The 24,194-nt window shown below is 42.8% G+C and overlaps 1 protein-coding gene across 1 annotated transcript in view; it reads right to left on the minus strand.

Moving 5' to 3' along the window:
- skap2 (src kinase associated phosphoprotein 2) overlaps positions 1 to 24,194 on the minus strand; it is a 274,482-nt gene that overhangs the window by 46,375 nt on the left and 203,913 nt on the right. The window lies entirely within an intron of this gene.

The following is a 24,194-nucleotide window of genomic DNA, read 5'->3' on the forward strand; positions in this document are numbered from 1 at the left end:
AATTATTATTTCACATGTATTATTTTAAAAATAAAACTCTCCAAACACAATGGATGCCATATGTTCCCACTTTTACTAAAATTCAACTTAAAGAAAAATAGTCTTTACACTAACTGAGGTATACTAATGTTTGTTTTGGGAAGATTTTCCATTCCATATCATGCATCCATAATTGAGGAGATGGTGGCATAGTGGTAATGTCATTGGACTAGTAATCCAGAGGCCCAGATTAATACTCTAGGGACATGGGTTCAAATCCCACCATGGCAGCTGGTGGAATTTGAATTCAATTAATAAAATCTGGAATTGGGGAACTAGCCTTGGCAATGCCGACCATGAAACTATCCTTTATGGCTTGCATGTGACTCCAGATCCACAACAATATGGCTGACTCTTAACTGCCCTCTGAAATGGCCAAGCAAGCTACTCAATCCAAGAGCAATTGGGGGCAGGCAAGAAATGCTGCCCTTGCCAGTGATGCCCACATCCCATGAAAGAATAAAGAATCCATATCTATGTACACAAGATGCTCTCTGCTCTCAAAGGTCATAGGAATTGTTGCCTGAAAAATTGAAAAAGAGAAATTTGGGGAGTGTTGTGGGAGCACACAGAACTCTGAAGCTTGTAGAGCTGGAAGAGCTTACAGAGTTGGGAGGGGCAAGGCCCTGGAGGGATTTGAAAACAATGATGAGAATTTTAAAATCAAGGGACTACTGGGCGGGCAACCAATGCAGGCCAGTGAGCACATGGGTGATGGATGAATGGGACTTGGTTTGAATTGAGTTGAAGCAACTAAGAATACAACCTACATGCCTAATCAGTGGGCAGGATTCAAAATTGTTCTGATCTCAAGCAAACAACTAACATAGACCAATTTGGGCTCCTGACAGAGCTCGGTATATTAAAAGTTTCAAGCAGATGTTGGACTTGGGAAAATGTCTCAGACCAATATCAGTTTTTCACAATAAACAGCAAAAGTTTCACTTATTGAATAAATATATTTCAGATCAAAAGCAATGCCTTTACTTGTAATTGCACAATAATTTAACTACAGGGGCAGAATGGGGAACAGTAGCATTGCGGTTATATTACTGCACTAGTAATCCAGAGGTCCAGGCTTATGATCTGGAGACGTAAGGTCAAATTCCACCATGGCAGCTGGGGAGTTTAAATCCAGTTAATTAATTACAAATATAATACCTGGAATAAAAAGCTAGTACCAATATTAATGGTGACCATAAAACCACTGAATTGTCATAAAAACCCCTCTGGCCTATGTGTGACCCCAGACCCACCGCAATGTGGTTGACTCTAAATTGCCTTCCGAAATGCCTAGAAAGTCATCAAACTATATCAAAACTATGATGAAACCTTCACCACAAAAGGCAGTGAAGGATGGGCAATAAATACTGGCGATGTCAATGTCCTCACATCTCATAAATAGAAAATATTAAAAACATTCAGCCTGTCATCTTTTTGCAAATTGAATTAATTTCTTATTAAGTAGATAAACAGTTCATTGAACTAAAACAAAAACAGAATTACCTGGAAAAACTCAGCAGGTCTGGCAGCATTGGCGGAGAAGAAAAGAGTTGACGTTTCGAGTCCTCATGACCCTTCAACAGAACTGAGTAAAATTAGGAGAGGGGTGAAATATAAGCTTGTTTAAGGTGGGGGGGTGGGGGGGAGAGAGAAGTTGGGGAGGTGGTGGTTGTAGGGACAAGCAAGCAGTGATAGGAGCAGATAATCAAAAGATGTCACAGACAAAGGAACAAAGAGGTGTTAAAGGTGGTGATATTATCTAAAAGAATGTGCTAATTAAGAATGGATGGCAGGACACGCAAGGTACAGCTCTAGTGGGGGTGGGGTGGAAAGACTGACAGGGCATTATAGGTATAGATTTAAAAATAATGGAAATAGGTGGGAAAAGAAAAATCTATATAAATTATTGGAAAAAACAAAAGGGAGGGGGAAGAAATGGAAAGGGGGTGGGGATGGACAAGGGAGTTCAAGATCTAAAGTTGTTGAATTCAATATTCAGTCCGGAAGGCTGTAAAGTGCCTAGTCGGAAGATGAGGTGCTGTTCCTCCAGTTTGCGTTGGGCTTCACTGGAACAATGCAGCAAGCCAAGGACAGACATGTGGGCAAGAGAGCAGGGTGGAGTGTTAAAATGGCAAGCGACAGGGAGGTTTGGGTCTTTCTTGCGGACAGACCGCAGGTGTTCTGCAAAGCGGTCGCCCAGTTTACGTTTGGTCTCTCCAATATAGAGGAGACCGCATTGGGAGCAACGAATGCAGTAGACTAAGTTAGGGGAAATACAAGTGAAATGCTGCTTCACTTGAAAGGAGTGTTTGGGCCCTTGGACGGTGAGGAGAGAGGAAGTGAAGGGGCAGGTGTTGCATCTTCTGCGTGGGCATGGGGAGGTGCCATAGGTGGGGGTTAAGGAGTAGGGGGTGATGGAGGAGTGGACCAGGGTGTCCCGGAGGGAACGATCCCTACGGAATGCCGCCGGGGGGTGGTGAAGGGAAGATGTGTTTGGTGGTGGCATCATGCTGGAAATGGCGGAGGATGATCCTTTGAATGCGGAGGCTGGTGGGGTGATAAGTGAGGACAAGGGGGACCCTATCATGTTTCTGGGAGGGAGGAGAAGGAGTGAGGGCGGATGCGCGGAAGATGGGCTGGACACGGTTGAGGGCCCTGTCAACGACCGTGGGTGGAAAACCTCGGTTAAGGAAGAAGGAGGACATGTCAGAGGAACTGTTTTTGAAGATAGCATCATCAGAACAGATGTGACGGAGGCGAAGGAACTGAGAGAATGGGATGGAGTCCTTACAGGAAGCGGGGTGTGAGGAGCTGTAGTCGAGGTAGCTGTGGGAGTCAGTAGGCTTGTAATGGATACATTTACAACCACCACCCCCCGCCCCCCCCAACTTCTCTCCCCCCACCTTAAACCAGCTTATATTTCACCCCTCTCCTAATTTTACTCAGTTCTGTTGAAGGGTCATGAGGACTCGAAACGTCAACTCTTTTCTTCTCCGTCGATGCTGCCAGACCTGCTGAGTTTTTCCAGGTAATTCTGTTTTTGTTTTGGATTTCCAGCATCCGCAGTAGTTTTTTGTTTTTATCTCTAGTTCATTAAACTAGCCTTGCGACAATCTTATATACCAAAAATCTCTTGCTCACTTTTCTCCCTCTAACCTCAAGTCCCAATGTCCACCTCCACAACATAAAAGCTATATATATAATTTTACAAAGTTCTAAACTTTGATTTTATGATAAAATTCAGCCACACAGAAACTAATGAAAATACCAACTATTTATTTTGCAATAATGCAGTTACTACAAAACCAGAAAAGAATCTGCATATTTCAAATGGTGTAGTTTAGAATTGATCATACAATTCATAGTCTTAACTGAAATAAGCATCATGGAGGAATATGCCAAGATATCAATTTTATTCCGAATTGCATCAGCAACTATTTAGGATAAGGAAGTGCAAAGCCATCGCTGAAGAGCAAAGTTCATGCTACCGCTGTGTGTCTGCCAAATAAGTTTCACCAATGCTGCTTAGTCCAAATAATAATGTTTGGTGAAAGGGGAAGGATTATTCCATGTTGCAACTTTACAGGCGTTTCTGATGAACATTTGTTTGAGATGCATTATGAAGCAGCCATGGAACATGTAAAATGGCTTTTCACAGATCCCATGAGTTTCCTGTTAGAGAAACTTTAACAATAAATACATTCCATAAGCCACCTGGTAAGCTGCCGTTTGGAGACAAGCTTGCCAACAACCTTAGGAATATATGAACTAATTAATTAATGGGATCGACAGAAGGATTTGCTAGCACTCTTTGAGTAGTCACATAGAGGGACAGGTGCTCTAACTCTTGAGTTGTAAGTTGTAAGTCCTGACCAAAATTAGATATCAGTTTGAATTCTGCATCTGAACCTGGCTAGCTGCTGAGAAGAGATTTTTAATGGGAAACAGTGGTTGGAAGGAAGCCTGGGTGTACTTTGAGGATTATTTGATCAGCGTGACAATGCATATAAAGAATAATTGATGACCAGTGTTTTGGTCTCACCAACTCAACTGAAACCAGAGCTGCTAACAGTGTTACGTGGTTTTCCATGACAGGTCTTCCACATTGTAAACATTAAGGGTATTAGAGGAGGATATTTGTAAAGGTCGAAGCTGAGGTTCCAATTAGAAACAGGAGACTTTTTGGATTTAATTTCTGGACACCTCCATCAATCTGGATGCGAGAGTATTTCTCCTAATGAACTCGTTGCAAGGGGAACACAGAAAATACAAAAGCAACTACATTGACACTAATGGAGTTAGATTTCAGCCAGTTGACTTTTGAGAGTCTTATATCACGTCTGCTCTCACTAAGGTTATCTGGCTGTAACAAATGTCCCCTCATCACAGCTAGATTATCAAATGGATGCTAGACAGATTCAGAAGGAGGATCCCAAGCTGACAGCTGAGAGACAGGAATAAAGCAAGAACTTACTTTGAATACCAAGTTTCATATCCTCAGGACACCCCAAAGTGTTTCACAGACAATTATGTAGGTTTAGATATTGCAATGCACGGAAACATGGCATACAATTTGCGTACAGCAAGGTCTCGCAAACAGCAATGCAGTAAATGATCAGATAATCAGACTTTTTAAGTGATGATGGCTATGGGATTAATGTTGGCCAGAATACCAGTGTCTCCCTTTCCTTCAAATAGTGTCATGGGATCTTTTAAATTCACCTACAAGAGTGGCAGGTCCTCAATTTGATGTCTCGACCCAAAGCTGGCACCCCCAATAGTGCAACATTCCTTCAGTACTGTATAAAGTAACAACCTATGTTATGCATTCAGGTCTCTGGAGTGGAACTAGAATCCATCACATTCTGACAAGGAGATGAGAGTGTTACCACTGAATCAACACTGATACCTACTCGAGTGGTGAGATTGGGTAAGGATTCTTCAATGTCAGGATGTGCAAGAAACACAATTTTCAAAATTACCCTGATTTTTCTATTCTGATTTCCTGTAAGAAAGATAAAACAAACCAAGTTGCATTTATATCATGCCTTATTACATCCTTGGGATATACCAAAGTACTATTCAACTATTTTTGAAGTGCAGTCATTAATGCTATGCAAGCAACTGGAGCAACAACATTCCCACAGAAAACAAATGAACGAATGACCATAAATGGTCTGTTTTTGGTAGATTGGGTTGAAGGAGGAATTCTAACCAGGATATTGAGAGAAATCCCTGCAATTCTTTGGGTAATTCCATGGGATGTTTTACATCCATAGAGAAAAACTGCAGTATACCGGACAATGCAGCATAACTGACATTGCAATAATCTCTGGATACTGCAATGAAGTTCACACTGGATTATGTACACAAGTTCTGGACTGGGTTTGGAGCATTTGACAGAGGTGAGAGTTTTAACAATGCAGCAAGCCTACAACATACTAAGGAGCAAGGAAAAATTAAGAAAAAATGCACAGAAAAAAACACTTCCAAGATGATTACCTGGGGAGCTAAGTTTGGTAGCACACAAAAATGGCATAGGGATCACAATAAGCCCACACCAGTTAATTGCGATGCAGGCTGCACACCAAAAACATGCTACCTGTTCATTGCAATGATTTTGATATCCAGCCAGCGTTAACTATGTAGTTGGCTGGCTGCAAGCACTGGCATAAAGCCAATATTGTGAGTGGCTAACACCGCTTTAAAGCTAAAATAAAAACAGACAGTGCTGGAAATACTCAGCAGGTCAGGCAGCATCTGTGGAGAGAAACAGAGTTAGCATTTAAATGTCAACTCTATTTCTCTCCACAGATCCTGCTTGACCTGAGTATTTCTTGCATTTTCTGTTTTAATTTCTGAGTTCACACATCTGCATTATTTTGCTTTTGTATTGGCACCATCAAAGCTAGCCTGCTCTACTTAAAGGGCGGAAACAGAGGAGTACGTTGTCTGACTGCAGCAGGTAATGGCAGTCATGCAGGAAGAGCAGGAAGTGAATCTGACCTGGAAAAGAGTGAAGAATGGCAAAACATGACACGGACAGGGCTCCTAAGTTTTTGGATGTTGCACTAAAGGCCTTGCTGAAGTTGCAGAAGGTGTTGGAGATGGAGGAAAAGATATTCTGTATCTGCAGGGGTCAGAAGAACCTCCAAACCCACACTCTGAAGGCAGTGGGATTTAATAGCTTTGGAGATCAACAGCAGCAGTCAAGTTTGAGGACTTGGATGCAGTGTCACAGAAAGCTCAATGACCCTACACAAATGGTCAAGGTGAGTGAATGCAGCTTGTGGGGGAGACAGTGGTGTAATGGTAATGTCACTAGACTAGCAATCCTGAGGCCCAGGCTAATGCCTTGGGGACATGGGTTCAAACCCCACCATTAATAAATTTGGAAAATAAAGTCAGTCTCAATGATGGTGACCATGACAACTATTGTTGATTATAATCATAACTCATCTGGTTCACTAATGTCCTTTAGGGAAGGAAGTCTGCCATCCTTACCCAGTCTGGCCTACATGTAACTCCAGACCCACAGCAATGTGGCTGACTCTTAAAAGTCCTCCGGAATGGCCTAGCCAGCCACTCAGTTCAAGGGCAGTTAGGAATGGGTAGCAAATGCTGGCCTTGCCGCTGACACCCACATCCCATGAAAGAATAAAGAAAAAATGCCATTCCCTACGAACTCTACCGCTAGCCTTACATACTGCTCAATTCACCACAGCCACCATCACTCACCTACCAACGATCCCAGGCAATCAGGGCTCATATTTGACATCCATATGCATCAACACATTTGTCATCACTGGAAGCCTCACACCACATCTCACATTTTGCGCACACACCATTTTGCGCACACAGTCAGCTATTCGACCATGACAGCCACATCACCCAAACAGAGTGTGACACACTCAATGGCACACTTATTTCTCCTGCAGGACAAGGTGGCACACAACCAGAGGTAGCAGGAGCTAATGGCAGAGGGATGTGCAGACCTGCATGTCCTGACTGCCATGGAAGATACACTACTGGCCAGTGCTAAGGCCATGAGCAATGATAGGGTTGAAGCCATTGATGATGATAGCCTCATAGCGAATCCTTCTCACATCCCACCTCGCCCTCATCCCACAGTTTCTTCCAATTTATTACGTGCTCCCACCTCCATCGCATCACATCAAAACCATAAGTACCATATCCACAGCCTTCAACGTAATGCCATCACCAAACACATCTTCCCCTTCCCTCCCCTTTCAGCATTCCGAAGGGGCTGTTCGCTCCACGATACCCGCTGACACCCACATCCCATGAAAGAATAAAGAAAAAATGCCATTCCCTACGAACTCCACCGCTAGCCTTACATACCTGCATGTCCTGACTGCCATGGAAGATACACTACTGGCCAGTGCTAAGGCCATGAGCACCAGCTAAGGCCAGTCACCCCAACACCCCGTCCCTTTCCTACGACATCTTTCCATGCAAACATAGGAGATGTAACACTTGCCCTTTTACCTCCTCTCTCCTCACCGTCCAAGGCCCCAAACACACGTTCCAGGTGAAGCAGCAATTTATGTGTGCTTCTTTCAATCTAATCTATTGTATTCACTGCTCACAATGTGGACTCCTCTTCATTTGGGAGACCAAACACAGATGTGGTGACCACTTTGCGGAACACCTCCGTTTTGTCCACAAGCATGATCCCAAGCTTCCAGTGACCTGTCATTTTAATTCTCCACCTTGCTCTCATGCTGACATCTCTGTCCTTGGCCTGCTGCACTAAGGCTCAAAGTAAACTTCAGGACCAGTACCTCATCTTTCATTTAGACACTTTACAACCTTCTGGACTCACATTGAGTTCAACGATTTCAGACCATGAACTCTGTCCTCCATTTTGTTTCCTTTTCTGTCCGTGTTTTTTTTTTCAGTTAGCAGCACATGTTTCTTTGTATCTTTTCTTGCCCCATCTCCATTCTCTTTGGCCCTGGAGGACTAACTTTTCTGTCATTCAATCTCTCCAGTCTTCTGCACTATCCTTTAATCCTTGTCCAACCCGCAACTTTCTCATCTCTAACTTTTCCCAGTTCTGATGAAAGGTCACAGACCTGAAACATTAACTCTGTTTCTCTCTCTACACAGATGTTGCCTAGCCTGAGGTTTTTCCAACATTTTCTATTTTTAATTTCAGATTTCCAGCATCCGCAGTATTCTGCTTTTCGATTAATGTTTTACAGAACAACGCTGGTGGGTATACATAACAAAATATTTGGTGCAGTGCAAAGTCTGCTAGAAAGTCTGCAATTGATATCAAAGAGCGTGGAAAAGTCTGGCACCAACTTGGCACACAGCTTTTCCGGAGCTTGGAGGCCATCCTTTCTAACACAGGAGTGGTGGCCAACTTTGTTCATACAGTGTGATATAGTGGCTAGTGGTAATGTTACTGGACAAGTAATCCAGAGGCTCCAACTAATACTTTGGGACACAAGTTCAAATTCCACCATGGCAGCTGGTAGAATTTAAATCCAGTTAATAAATCTGGAATTTAAAGAACTAATCTCAGTAATGGTGTCCATGAAATGACTGAATTTTGTAAATACCTATCTGGTTCATTAATGTCCTTTAGGGAAGGAAATCTGATGTCCTTACCTGGTCTGGCCCATATGTGACTTCAGACCCACAGCATTTTGGCTGACTCTTAATTATCCTCTGATATGGCCTAGCAAGCCTCACAGTTATACCAAACCACTACAGAAAAGGGAATGGAAATGGGGCAAGAAAAGAAACAAAGGGTGTACTACCTGGCACTGACCTAGGCATTTGAAATGACAACAGCACACCCTGCCTAGTCAAACCTGCAAAGTCACTAAAGTTCTCAACGAACATCTGAGGACTTGTGTTATAATTGGGAGAGCTATCCCACAGACCAGTCAAGCAACAGCCTGATATTGTCATACTCACTGACTCATACCTTACAGCCAATGTCCAAGATTCCTTCATCTCCATCCCTTAGTATGCCGTCTCAGCGGCAAGACAGACCAACCAGAGGTGGCAGCACAGTAACATACTGTTGGATGGGAATTGACCTGGGAGTCCTCAACGACGACTCCAGGCTGCATAAGGTTCATGGCATCAAGTCAAACATGGGCAAGGAGACCTGCTACTTAGCAAGCCCTCCTGCAGCTGATGAATCAGTATTACTCCATGTTGAACATCACTTGGAAGAAGCACTGAGGGTAGCAATGGCACAGAATGTACTCTGGGTGGGGGCTTCAATACCCATCAAGAGTGGCTTGATAGCACCACTGCTGGCCAAGTCCTGAAGGACATATCTGCCAGACTGGCCCTGTGGGAGAAGCAATTAGAGGGAAGAACCTGCTTGATCTCATTCTCACCAATCCACATGCTGCAGACACTCTTGTCCATGACCACCACACAGTCCTTATGGAGATAAAGTCCCGTCTTCACAGTGAAAATACCATTCATCCTGTTGTGCAGCACTACTACAGTGCTAAATGGGTTAGAATCAGAACAGATCTAGCAGCTCAAAAGTGGAAACACATGAAGCGATGTGGGCCATCAGCAGTAGAATTTTTTTTTTCATGGTGTTTCAGCATCACTGGCAAGGCCAACATTTGTTGCTCATCCCTAACTGCCCTTGAGAAGGTAGTGGTGAGCCTCCTTCTTGAACCACTACAGTCCATTTAGTGTAGGTATGTGTTCAGTGCTATTAAGAAGGGAGTTCCAGGATTTTGACCCAGTGGCAATGAAGGAATGGCAACATAGTTCCAAGTTCATAGTTCCTTCCAGGTGGCAGGGGACTCAGATTTAGGAGGTTTTATTGAAGGAACATTGGTGAGTTAGTGCAGTGGATCACACATATGATACACACTGCTGCCACTGTGCACTGGTGGTGCAGGGAGCAAATGTTTAAGGTGGTGGATAGGGTGCCAATCAAGCGGCTGCTTTGTTCTGGATGGTGTCAAGCTTCTTGACTGTTTTTGGAGCTGCACTCATCCAGCAAAATGAAGAGTATTCCATCACACTCCTGACTTGTGCCTTGTAGATGATAGACAGGCTCTGGGGAGGTGAGTTACTCACTGCAAAATTCCCAGCCTCTGACCTACTCTTGTAACTAGATATTTATATTTATACATTTATATAGCTGGCCAAGTTCAGTATCTCGTCAACGGTAGCCTCCAAGATGATGGTGGTGGAGGTATCAACTTCGGTAATGCTCTTGTAGCTTGATAGCACTGTTGATGACCCCTTCCATTTCTTTACTGTTGGAGAGTTGACTGATGGGGCGGTAATTGGCCGGGTTGGACTTGTCCTGCTTTTTGTGTACAGGACATACCTGGGCAATTTTCCACATAGCCGGGTAGATGCCAGTGTTGTAGCTGTACTGGAACAGCTTGCTAGGGGTGCGGCAAGTTCTGGAGCACAAATCTTCAGTACCATTGCCAGAATATTACCACTGCCCATAGCCTTTACAGTATGTAGTGCCTCCAGCCGCTTCTTGATATCACGTGGAGTGGAGTGAATTGGCTGAAGACTGGCATCTGTGATGCTGGGGTGCTCCGGAGGAGGCCGAGATGAGTCATCCACTCGGCACTTCTGGCTGAAGATTGTGGCGAATGATTCAGCCTTATCTTTTGTACTGATGCGCTGGGCTCCCCCATTATTGAGGATGGGGATATTTGTGGAGCCTCCCCCTCCAGTGAGTTGTTTAATTTTCCACCACCACTCACGACTGGATGTGGCAGGACTGCAGAGCTTAGATCTGATCTGTTGGTTGTGGGATCGCTTAGTTCTGTCTATCACTTGCTGCTTACGCTGTTTGGCACGCAAGTAGTCCTGTGTTTTAGCTTCACCAGGTTGACACCTCATTTTTAGGTATGCCTGGTGCTGCTCCTGGCATGCCCTCCTGCACTCTTTTTTTGAACCAGGGTTGATCCTCTGGCTTGATGGTAATGGTAGAGTGGGGAATATGCCAGGCCATGAGGTTACAGATTGTGTTCGAGTACAATTCTGCTGCTGCTTATGATCCACAGTGCCTCATGGATGCCCAGTCGAATTGCTAGATCTGTTAGAAATCTATCCCATTTAGCACAGTGGTCGTGTCACACAACACGATGGCGGGTATCCTCAATGTGAAGGCGAGACTTTGTCTCCTCAATGATTATGCGGTGGTCACTCCTGCCGATACTGTCATGGACAGATGCATCTGTGCCAGGCAGGCTGGTGAAGATGAGGTCAAGTATGTTTTTCCCTCTTGTTGGTTCCCCTCACCACCTGCCAAAGACCCAATCTAACAGTTATCTCCTTTAGGACTGGGCCAGCTCATTCAGTAGTGGTGCTACCGAGCCACTCTTGGTGAGGGACATTGAAGTCCCCCACCCAGACTACATTCTGCACCCTTGCCACCCTCAGTGCTTCCTCCAAGTGGTGTTCAACATGGAGGGGCACTGATTTATCAGCTCAACAGCTGGCATCAGCTGAGGGGGGCGGTACATGTTAATCAGCAGGAGGTTTGCTTGACCATGTTTGAACTAATGCCATGAGACTTCATGGGGTCTGGAGTCGATTTCGAGGACTGCCAGAGCAACTCCCTCCTCACTGTATACCACTGTGCCATCACCTCTGCTGGCTCTGTCCTGCCAGTGGGACAGGACATACGCAGGGATGGCGATGATGGTGTCTGGGACATTATCTATAAGATATGGTTCAGTGAGGATGACTATGTCAGGCTGTTGCTTGACTAGTCTGTTAGACAGCTCTCCCAATTTTGGCACTAGTTCCCAGGTGTTAGTAAGGAGGACTTTGCAGGGTCGACAGGGCTGAGTTTGCCATTGTCGTTTCCAGTGTCTAGGTCGATGCTGGGTGGTCCGACCAGTTTCATTCCTTTTTTGAGACTTTGCAGTAATTTGATACAATCGAGTGGCCACATTGCTGTGGGTCTGGAGTCACATGTAGGCCAGACCAGGTAAAGACGGCAGATTTCCTTTCTAAAGGACATTAGTGAACCAGATGGGTTTTTATGACAATCAACAATGGTTTCATGCTCATTGATTTCATTAGACTTTTAATTCCAGATTTTTATTGAAGTCAAATTCCATCATCTGCTGTGGCAGGTTTCGAACCTGGGTCCCCAGCACATTACCCTTGGTCTCTGGGTTACTAGTCCAGCGACAATATTATGTCAGCCCTATGCATGCTACACACGTGTGTGGGTTGCACACTGGAGTTATCAGCCCTGTGGGCAGCAGATAACCCTTATCACGCAGTAGCTACCCTTTAGTTTGCCATTGTGCTTGAAATGTAACTGGAATTGTTGCAGAATAAAGGTATCATTACTGCTGCCAGGATACAGGGTATGATTCACTGCCTATAGTAAAACACCAGCTAGACTTTGAAGGTGTGGAATATGTTTCCTTTCTGGCATAGGGCAGAGCTGACAAAGTGACAGCAAGGTAAAATCTCTGCAGTCAGTGGCATTCTGCACAACAGGGAAGCCTGCAAACCAAGTAAAGCTGTGTGCACGCTTTGCTTGCTTCTGTCTGGCAAAAATGAAATGTACTTAGATCTCATTTGAGTAGAGAGCCACAGTGGCCTCCCTTATGCAAAAATGGGTGGGAAACTGCAAGATGTTCCAAATGTCTCCAACTCCAGTTTGATGGAGCAGCCAAAAAGCACATTAGACCATAATACATAGGAGCAGAAATTAGGCCAATCGGCCCATCAAGTCTGCTCCGCCATTCAATCATGGCTGATAAATTTCTCAACCCCATTCTCCCGCCTTCTCCCCGTAACCTCTGATCCCCTTACGAATCAAGGACCTATCTATCTCAGTCTTAAATACACTCAATGACCTGGCCTCCACAGCCTTCTGTGGCAATGAATTCCATAGATTCACCACTCTCTGGCTAAAGAAGTTTCTCCTCATCTCTGTTCTAAAAGGTCTTCCCTTTACTCTGAGGCTGTGCCCTCGGGTCCTAGTCTCTCCTACTAATGGAAACATCTTCCCCACGTCCACTCTATCTAGGCCTTTCAGTATTCTGTAAGTTTCAATCACATTGTAACAGACATCTTCATAACTATTGGCAATGCAGTCCTTGTCCTAATCTAATTTGCGGTTGCGGCTGTAGCAGATGGCAGATTTCAGAGAGAATGTTGTTACTTAAGTGCAAATGTCTCATATTTTGTTCCTCCCTGGTGTTCAGGTACGAGAATTACTCTCTAACAGCCCTGGGTAGATGGTATTGCCTGCTGAGAGCCCCCATCCCCCTCCCTCTTCCAGCAGCTTGTCCTACTCTGCATAGCCTCTGTTAATTCTCCAAGTCATGCTTTATTCCAAGGAGAATGTCTGCTGGTATACCCATGTCTTGGACTAACTGGTTTCATAGAAACCTTGAAGTCAACAAGAACTCCTTTAGCACCTGTCACACCACTCCCTGTAGACTTTTGCAATCTGAAACTACCATTCTAAGCACCAAGCATTTGCAGAATCGAAGCAAGAGCCAGAAGGAATCAACCAGCAACTAATCTGTAAGTAGTTGATGATCCCTTTTAAAATGACTGGTGGGTGATGGGGGTGGGGTGCAGGATCCTTCCTGCTGCTGGTAATTGCAGTGCAGGCAGAACACCAACTCCATGTTGCCTGTTAATTTCAATGATTTTGGTACCCAGCCAGCACTATTGTTAGCTGGCTGCATTCATCAGCAGGAGACCATTTCAAGAGCAGCTAGCGTCATTTAAAGCTAGCCTGCACCTCTTAAAGGTGGGGTTGTGAAGAACAGCTGGTACTGGTAGTCATGCAGAAAATGAATCTGATCTGGAACACAGGGAAGAATAGCACAACATGGGAGCATCTAGTTTGTGCAGAAGTCTTGAAGTCAGCAGAAACCCCTTCAGCACCTAACCACATAACTCACTGTAGGCCTTTCTAACTTTAAACAACGATACAAAGAACCAAACACTTGCAGAATTAAAGTAGGAGCAGAAGAAATCATCTAGCAGCTAACCTGTAAGTAGTTGATAATCCCTAAAAATAGCGGTGGTGGGAAGTCCTTCCAGCCTCTGAACACAAGTTCAGCTTTGCAAGGTTAAAAGGGAGCATTAGCTGAGACTTGAGCTTTGAAATTGCACTGCTTGCAACAAATCAGCATTGCACGCTGATTGATGTCATGATCTGCCTGCTCAGCATAGTTCCAGCATCCAAAGTGTGTGCGCTAATGCCCTCGCCAACATGGCATCTGGTGTAAGTCATCCAAAAAAGCACTCATGTGCCACAGACACCATTTTGGAGCTGTAAGGGTAGTTGTAACACCCAAAAAACAGGTGCAAATGATCCAAATTTCACACCTCAAATTTTGAGTTCTGATTTATGCATGTCATCTGTGTAGAATCAAGAGAATCCATGAATGTATCATGATCCAAATAGGCCAGTCATGGTTAACCCTAAATCTGTTAATATTCAGGACTATATCAGGGTCGATTTTCCACTCATGATGGTACACTGCTGAGTAACTAAAGTCATTAGTGGCAGTGCTGGTATTATGCAAATAGTGCAGGAGCTGCTAAGCATTCAGAGTAGATCCCACCAATTTGGTGACATAATGCATAACTATATTAGCCTCATGGTTGCCACCCTCTTTGATGCCCAAACTCCTAATTCCCTCCCAGAGTTACAGTGAAACGTACATGAATTAAATGATCAGTAACTATTTTGATGATGTTAAAGAAAGACCTGGATTTACATAGAGCCTTTCATGGCGTAGGACATCCCAAAAGCACTTTACAGCCAATGAAACACTTTTAAGTGTAGTCACTGTTGTAATCTAGGAAATATAGCAGCCAATTTGTGCAAAGCAAGCTCCCACCAACAGCAATGGGATAGTAACTCAATAATCTGTTTCAGTAAAGTTGATTGAGGGATGAATATTGGCCAGGCACTGTGGATAACTCCCCAGTTCTTCTTCACCGAGGGAAGAATATTGACATGAAAGCTGCCTGCTCTTTTTCATGCAGATTGTTGTCTTGTGATTACATTCAGGAATGTGTGTTTGTGAGTAGTTTTAAAAGTTCATTTATGGGATAAGGGCATCGCTGGCTAGGCCAGCATTTATTACCCATCCCTAATTGCCTTTGAGAAGATGGTAGTGGGCTGCCTTCTTGAACCGCTGTAGTCCCTGGGGTGTAGGTACACCCACAGTATTGTTAGTAGCAGAGGAAATTGAAAGCTAAATAACAGATTAAGCTAATGAAATCCACTCTGGACAGTGTTGGGCTATTTCAGAAGAGGAAGGGTGTGTCAAGGTCTGTTTAGTGGGAGTGAAGCCCTAGATACGGTTAATTTGGAAATGTTTTGTTTCCGAACAAAATACTTATACGAACATCCTGTTTATAAGAATACTTCTTTTGGTAAAATCATCTGTTGGATTATTCACTTTTGATACAGCTTTTCTTTGAATCTAGTTTATTCTTTGAATAGGCTGTCAGCTGCCTGGAGGAAATTATAAACTCTCTCAGGGCAACTATGCCAATACTCAGTTAAATCTTATGAGAATTATTTCCCATTCCTTTTTGCAAAAAAAGGACATCCATGGATCAATCAACCTGTTTTCAATGAAGGATGCGTCTGCTGTAGGCTAATATTACACAACAAAGGAAAGAAAACATTTGAGAAAAAAATTAAAATGGCGGCATCCAAATCTCTAAATCATGACCAAGGGATAAAGAATAAACTACACTAATATTGCTGAAAAGAGAGACGTGTTGCAAAAGCTTTCCCTCTTTCACACAGTAGGGCAGATGCAACAATTTACAGTACAGGAGAAAAGGGTTTGGTTCGCAAGTTGGTCGATGCATAGCATGGAGAAAGCAATAGGGAACTATATGTTCCCCAAGCTCTCTGGTAATATAAAAGTGGTGTAAGGCTTGAAAGTATTTCTTTCGCTTGCAAAGAATGAGTTCCTGTGTATGAACGTATGTCACTTCTAGCAAGCATAAATGAGTCATGTGTTCAGCTCAACTGATTATCTTAAATTGGTTGTTAGTGTAGCTGCATTAAAGGATAAGGAAAGTTCTAGCAGAGCAAACAATATCAATTTCTTTCTTTGTGTGTTTCTTCTCCATACACCTTAGCAGTACATCACAGCGCTGTCAAAGGTAGAAGTAGGGGGATTAACAGTTACCTTGGTTAGATAGTTTGTCTTAAGGACCAATCTGCCAAAAAAGCCATAAAGTGAAAAACTCAAAATTGATCTATAAACACAAAGTCCAAAATAATGGAGGACAAGATATATGAACTTCATGAAACACATCTTTAGCATAAAGTGGTCTACAGATTTACATAAAAAGAAAGAAATATTTAGAGTCCATTGAAGTAAGCTCTAATGGTTTGAGGTTTTAATCAAATAAATGTCATAAAATATTGGGAAAGATCATCAGCATATCCATTTAAGACTGAAGAGTGTTTTTTTTTTATTTGAAGCCAAACATTTATTTTATTATTATTTAATATTTTATTTATTTATTTTAATACTGAAATTGTAACACCTTTATGTAATCGTTCTTTTCAAGAACACTACAATAAATGCAGCGCTTGAAGTCAAAAAACTTGAAAATTGAGGCAACGTAGGAAGAAACAATATTGCTCTATTGACAAATTCCAGATTTTTTTCATCCAGGAAAAGGGATCATTTAAATCAAGGCTGATAGGTTGAAGATGCGGTTTCAAAAAATGGGATATGTACTTTCCCAAGTTTAGTGAGTTCAGAGTTGAATATTTGACTCAGAAATGTTCAAAATTAAAAACAAAGGAAATGATTATAGAAGCAAAAGTAAATTGCTTGGAATTCTCTCCTTTGTCATCATGGAGTCAAGCTATGCTGATATTTAATTTAATTTCCATTCTAATATGAGGCAAGAAATAGTACATGAAATTTTACTCTGGAAGAGTTCTTCCGAGAGAGAACACATACATTTAATGCCCTGGGTGCTAGAACGAAGTTATTAAGGGTATAAAATGCAAAATTCTATATGCTAGAAATTCAAAACCAGATCAACATTGTTGGAATCACAAAGCAGGTCCATTAGCATCTCGAAAGAAAATGACAAGTGAATGTTTCTGATAGAAACTGTACAAAGGTCTGAATCCAAAATGGGAATTTGGTAGCACTTTGAGTCAGAAGGCTGTGGATTTGAGTCCCACTCCAGGACTTGAGCACAACAATCTAAACTGATGCTCCAATGCAATGCAGATGGTGCACGGTACTGTTGGAGGTCCCATCTTTTCATTGAGATGTTAAACCGAGGCCCCATTTTCCCTGCCATGTGGATGTAAAAAATCTCATAGCAATATTTTGAAGGAGAGGAGGAGAGTTATCCCGGGTGTTCTGGCCAATATTTTTCTCTCAAGCAACACTACAGATCTCTTGTGGAGTTAGATCTCAGTAAAGCGAGCTGTGTTGGGGGAGTGTTGGCAGCAGAATTTCTCTTTGCTGCTTCTGTTGGAGCATCATCACTGTGAGACCCTGCTGACCTGTAGTCAGGCACTGCACTGTGTTTAAGATCTCAAATTTCATACATGATTCTACTGGGAATTAACGATTAGAAGATACTGGAGTCTAGGTCAGGAGTGGGAGAGGTAGGAGAGGGTGTGCTGTTGGCCTTGTGGGCAGGATGGCCATGGATCAGAAGTCCCAATGAGAGAGTCATCAGGAAAGCAGTAACCACCTTGTAGTTGATGCATACAACAGCATCTGCAGCACTTGCAGGATACAAAACTTTTTTTTCTACATTCCAAAGCAGATTCCAGAATTCTCAACAATGTACTGCATATATTTGCTTTTCTATTTTTTGTTTAGTTTAAAAAAACAGGAATCGTATTTAACAATTACAAACAGCTTTACAATGTATCAGCACTACAAACAGTTCTCACTCATTTAATAGAACTATAATATTATAGTTGGCACAATCCCTAGTGTGTTTAACATTCCAACGTCACCACAGTGCAAACATCTTAATAAGATAATCATAATTCACACATTGAGCACTGATAGCCTTCAAATCATGACAAGTGTAATTTGGTCAAAAACAACTTAATCATCTCCTGTAATAATCAAACAACATTATTAAAATTACGACTAGTGCCTGGTATTCACAACACTGTAATCATTATTGCAATATATAGAAGAGAAAGTAATAATTTCAGAACAATTCAACTTTTTAAGAAGTAAACACAAAGCAGTTCTTTGCCCAATTCTACTCAAATAATCTGGTTGCCAGGTGCATCTCCATAAACCCCTGCTAGTCTAACAACTTAAGTGACTACCATTTTGTATTTTCTGCCATTATGAAATGGTGACAAAAGAGCTCAGCAGCAGCAACCTTGTTGGTAATGTAAAGATGTGGAACAGCAGTTTTTTTTGCTGCTTGCAATAGATGTCATAGAACTATGGAAGAGGTCAAGTGTATTACATCGGCATAAATGATTTCTTGAATACACCATAAACGTTATTTCTGCATTGGCAAGAGTCAGTTTTAAAATAATCATGTGTTTAAAGGGACACTGAACTGTTAATGTGAAGCTCAAGCTGAGTCGATACATGATCCACTCCTTGAAGAGCACCTTAACCAAGCATGCACAGAAAGAATGCAGGAGGATTGGAGTGTTGCTTTCGAAATGTTTTGCATCGGATTCCTTCAACTCTCAACTTTCCTTAAGCAGACTTTTGTCTTACACACATTCTGTGTCATTGGCCTTATTAAGCCACTAAGGTATTTAACTGATTGACCTGATGAAATGTTTCCACTTTTGCGGTTTAACTCGATAAACTCCAAACCCTACAAAGGTTCAAGGGAAGCTTCATGGGTAGATCTTGACTGTGTGCGATAGTGTAGAACAGGTGGCAGAGAGTCAGCAGCCCATTCTACATCTCTCCAAATTTTTTTTATTTTCATTGATGTCAGCCAGTTTGCAACACTGGTACACCACTGCCCGTGACTATAAATGTCAATTCAGCGCTCACCCTGTAGGTCTCAGACCTATTGTTGTAGGTTGGCCTGCTGCCTAATCCAAGAGTACCCCAGAGTGCCTTGCACCAATATAATGCAAAAAAACATCCATGAAAAAGGAGACTGGGTGCTGCACTACTTCATGACTTACCACGAGATTCTATGTTATGCCTCCAGACTGGGGTTGGGGAAAATTCTCGTATTCATCCTAACCTAGACATATTTTCTGGATCGGAGTTCAGTGTATGCATATGCCGAACTTTCCCATCCTGTAATAACTCCTGTAACTAACTCTTTGCTAATCTTCAGCTGGCTTGCTGATATTGCTTCCACCTGCCAGAGGAGGCAAGTTACATGAAGAGTAGAATGTCATCCTCTCTTCCAGAAAGAGACGGCAACAAAGAGGCTCAAGTTGAGGGGCAGCTTACATACTGTTCAGCCCATAGGCTGAAAACCCCACAGCTGCTGCCTTGCTGATCGGTCATCGCAGCCACAGACAAAGGCACACAAGTCATCCAAAGACACAGAGAAATTCCTCCCATCAGGAGCCAGTGAAACATGGCCTACTTGGCTGTGTCTCAATGGCCTCAGGACTGGTGTTGGCTGCTGCATTGCCCTTCTGCAGATGTGGAGGATACTACCAAACACGTTCTGCTGACTGTGACTGTGCAGAGACATCTCAAATGGAAAAAAAAAACATCTCCTAGGGTGCCTTCTGCCACCAGGGCCATGCAGCCCTAAAGATCTGAAGATCTTCAACTCTCAATCCAGAGCCTGCGTGGAACAGTGGTGAGCGAAGATGCAGCAACTCGGCAAAAATCCTTTGGCCAGTTATTATCCATTTCAAAGATTTCCTTTAATTTTTTGAGCTTAACTAGCAATCTCTCATACAGAACTTTATTGACTGTGTTTTGAAATTTTGAAGCATACCATGCCAGCGATCTTCCCACAGCACACTATGGTTTCACTTTCTCAATAAAGTTGAGGATATTGGTCAGGTACATGTCACCTTCTAAATTCATGTTGGCTACTATTTACTATCAGGTATCAGCCTTGGTTCAGTGATAGAGTTGGTAAGGAAGTAGGCTGGGTGAGACAAGAGGGTAGGGTGGGTAAGGGGGTAGGTGGTAAACTGGCATTGTGGCAGATGAATGAGGTGGATGGGGTGGCTAGGTGGGTCTGGGGTAGTCTGTGGCGGGAGGGGGAGAGTCAGGTTAAGTTGGGGGGTGTCAGGGAGGTCAGAGAGGGAGATGGGGGGTGGTCAGTGTGAATGATTGGGGGTGTCAGTTATATAGTTGTTAGACGAGGACTTTTCTGTTTAACATTTCCTGGGTAACTAGCAAGGCAAGTGAGTCAGAACCGTTCAAAGTCTCTGACTCTAACTCAGAGTTGGAGGCTTTTATGGAGGGTCCAGGGGATTGGGGGAATTGCCCATCTGTAGTTCAAACTTCCCAGGCAATTCCCATGGAGTCTTTGCATTGAGACTTCCAAGGAGTCCCATAGCGCATCTTCCAGGGTACGTCCATCTCCAATTATCCAGACTCTGGACACAGGAAAACCTGGGTCATTAATTCTACCTAGGTTATTACCATTTAGGAAGGACATGTTGCTTATTGCCTTGCCTTGCCAATAACTGGAGAATGTAATGATTCAGACTATGAACTAAATATCATCCTCTGTTTCAGCCTCTTTTACATTTTTATAGCTCTTATCACCATTTAAGTACTGAAAAAAATAGTATTGTTATGTTTTGCTTCTGCAGATATGATTTTTTCACGTCTCTTTTGCCACTCTGACTATCTTTCCAAGAAGCTTCTGTATTGATCTTTGAGTTTTCTCGATTCTGCCTGCATGATTTATAGATGCTGCTCTTAATTTTTCTTTGGATCCTGATTTTTTTGTTCTTCCATTATTGATCCATGTTTATTTTGTTTACACTTGACGGTTCTAGGTATGTATTAATCATGTATTCTCAAGATTACACCTTTCAATGTATGTTTATACTGATGTGTTGTTAAACAATAAAGTGACAAAGTTACTTACGTTACCCCTCAATTCTGTGAAGTTAGTGTTTCTTAAAATGATGTGCCTAGCTTTTGGTTCTTGGCTTTCCTGAGTCTTCAATCACAATTCATAGAATTACAGAATCACAGAATTGTTATAGCGTAGGAGGAGCCATTGGCCCATCGTGTCTGCACCAGCTCTCAAGATGAGCATTTCACCTCGTGGCATTCTCCTGCCTTCTCCCTGTAACCCTGCACATTGTTTCTTTTCAAATAATCATCTAATTCCCTTTCGAATGCCTCAATTGGACCTGGCTCCACCACACTCTCAAGCAATGTATTCAAAGCGCTAATCACCTGCTGTGTGAAAAAGTTTTTTCTCATATCGCTTTTGCTTCTTTTACCAATTACTGTAAATCTGTGCCCTCTGGTTCTCGATCCTTCTGCCCATCCAACCCCATGGTTTTGAACACCTCTATCAAATTTCTTCTCAGCCTTCTTTTCTCCAAGGAATCAAGTCCCAACTTCTCCAATCTATCTTCATTACTGAAGTTTCTTATCCTTGAAATCATTCTCAAAAACCTCTTCTGCACACTCTCCAATGCCTTCACATCCTTCCTAAAATGCAGTGGCCAGAACTGTACACAGTACTCCAGCTGAGGTCTAACGAGTGTCTTATACAAGCTCAACATAACCTCCTTGCTCTTGTACTCTATGTCCTATTAATAAAACCTAGGGTACTGAATCCTTCATTAACTGCTCTCTCAGCCTGTCCTGCCACCTATAATGGCTTATGCACATAAACATCCCTCTGCTCCTGCATACCCTTTAGAGTTGCATCCTTTATTTTATACTGCCTCTCCATGTTCTTCCTACGAAAATGTATCACCTCACATTTCTCCGCATTGAACTTAATCTGCCACCTATCCTCCCATTCCACCAACTTGTCTTGGTCCTTTTGAAGTTCTACACTCTCCTCCTCACAGTTTAAATGCTTCCAAGTTTTGTATTGTCCACACGTTTTTAAATTGTTCCCTGTACACCAAGGTCTAGATCAATAATATATCAGGAAATACCAACCCGAGGAACTCCGTTACAAACCTTCCTCCAATCCGAAAAGCATCCATTAACCATTACTTTCTGTTTCCTGTCACTTAGCCAATTTTGTATCCATGTTCCTACTGTCCTTTTTATTCCATGAGCTATAACTTTTCCCACAAGTCTGTTGTGCGGCACTGTATCAAATGCCTTTTGGAAATCCATGTACACTACATTAATGGCATTGCCCTCTTCAATCCTCGCTGCTACTTCTTCAAAAAACTCCAGCAAGTTAGTTATGATTTTTCCTAAAGAAATCCATGCTGGCTCTCCTTAATTAACCCACATTTGCCCATGTGATTATTAATTCCGTCCCAAATTATAGTTTCTAGAAGTTTCTCCACCACCTAAGTTAAACTGACCAGTTTAAGGCTTATTCTTGCCCCCTTTTTTCAATAATGGTGTAATGTTTGTGATTTTCCAGTCCTCTGGCACCACCCGAGTCTAAGGAAGACTGAAAAAATTATGGCTTCTGCAATTTCTACTCTCGCTTCCCTCAGTAATCTTGGGTACATCTCATCCAGTCCCCGTGCTTTGTCAACTTTAAGTACATTACCTAAATTTACACAACAGAAACAGGCCACTGTTTACATTCCACAAGAGCCTCCTCCCACACCACTTAATCTCACCTAGTCCGTATAACCTTCTATTCCTTTCTCCCTCATATACTTATCTAGCTTCCTCTTAGATGCCTCCATACTATTTGCTTCAACCACTATGCGAGTTCCAATTCTCACTTCTCTCCGGGTAAAGTTTGTCCGGCATTCCTTAATCTCTATCTTACATTTCTGGCCCATGGTATTGGACTCTATGTGGAACCATCTTCTCAATATTATACCCGTGTTCAAGAAAGGGTGTAAAGGTAAGCCCAGCAACTACAGGCCAGTCAATTTAACCTCAGTGGTGGGGAAGCTCCTAGAAATGATAATTCAGAACAAAATTAACAGTTACTTGGACGAATGTGGGCTAACTAAGGAAAGAATGTGTAGCGAGTTCCAATTCTCACTTCTCTCCGGGTAAAGTTTGTCCGGCATTCCTTAATCTCTATCTTACATTTCTGGCCCATGGTATTGGACTCTATATGGAACCATCTTCTCAATATTATACCTGTGTGGATTTGTTAAGGGCAAATTGTGCTTAGCTAACCTGTTTGAATTCTTTTAATGAGATAACAGACGGTTGCTGCAGGTAATGCTGTTGATGTGGTGCACATGGATTTCCAAAAATCATTCGATACAGTGTCACACAACAGGCTTGTGAGCAAAGTTACAATGCATGGAATAAAGGGGACAGTAGCAACATGGATACAAAATTAGCCCAATGCCAGGAAACAGAGAGTAGTGGTTAATGGATATTTTTCAAACTAGCTCAAGGTTTGCAGTAGACTTTTCCTGGGGTCGGTGTTAGGACCCTAGGCCATTGCTCTACCTGATATATATTAATGACCTAGACCTTGGTATACAGGGCACAATTTCAAAATTTGTGGTATGACATGAAACTTGGAAGCATTGTGAACAGTGAGTAGGATAGTGTAGAACTCTAAAAAGGACATAAACAGGTTGGTTAAACGAGCAGACAAGTGGCAGGCGAAAATTAATGCAGAGAAGTTTGAAACAATACATTTTAGTAGAAAGAATGCAGAGAGACGATCAGCCGTAACTTCCGAGCTCCAGGGTGTCATATTGGGGGCGGACCCCAAAAATGTACTGGGGAACCCCCTCCAGGATGTTCACAGGTAAGGTTTGCATGGCAATTGCCTGGAAGTGCAAACTTCCCCTGGGCAATTGCTTTGCACAGGCAACGATCTGAAAATGCGATTTAAAACCAACTTCGGATTATTCCAACTGGGTTACATCAATAGTTACCCAGAAAACGTTGGAAGAATTAAAACCTCTTAAATTCTGGGTAACTATTGCATGGACCCAGACCGACCCCCGATGGGACTCCAACCTCCCCCACCAGAAACTCCCAGACTACCCCCATTCCACCCCTGAGCCCCCCAGGGATCTCCCCTCAACTGCTCCTGACTACACCCAGTTC

The sequence above is a fragment of the Cetorhinus maximus genome, chromosome 3 (genome assembly GCF_964194155.1).
Source record: "Cetorhinus maximus chromosome 3, sCetMax3.hap1.1, whole genome shotgun sequence".
Lineage (NCBI taxonomy): Eukaryota > Metazoa > Chordata > Chondrichthyes > Lamniformes > Cetorhinidae > Cetorhinus > Cetorhinus maximus.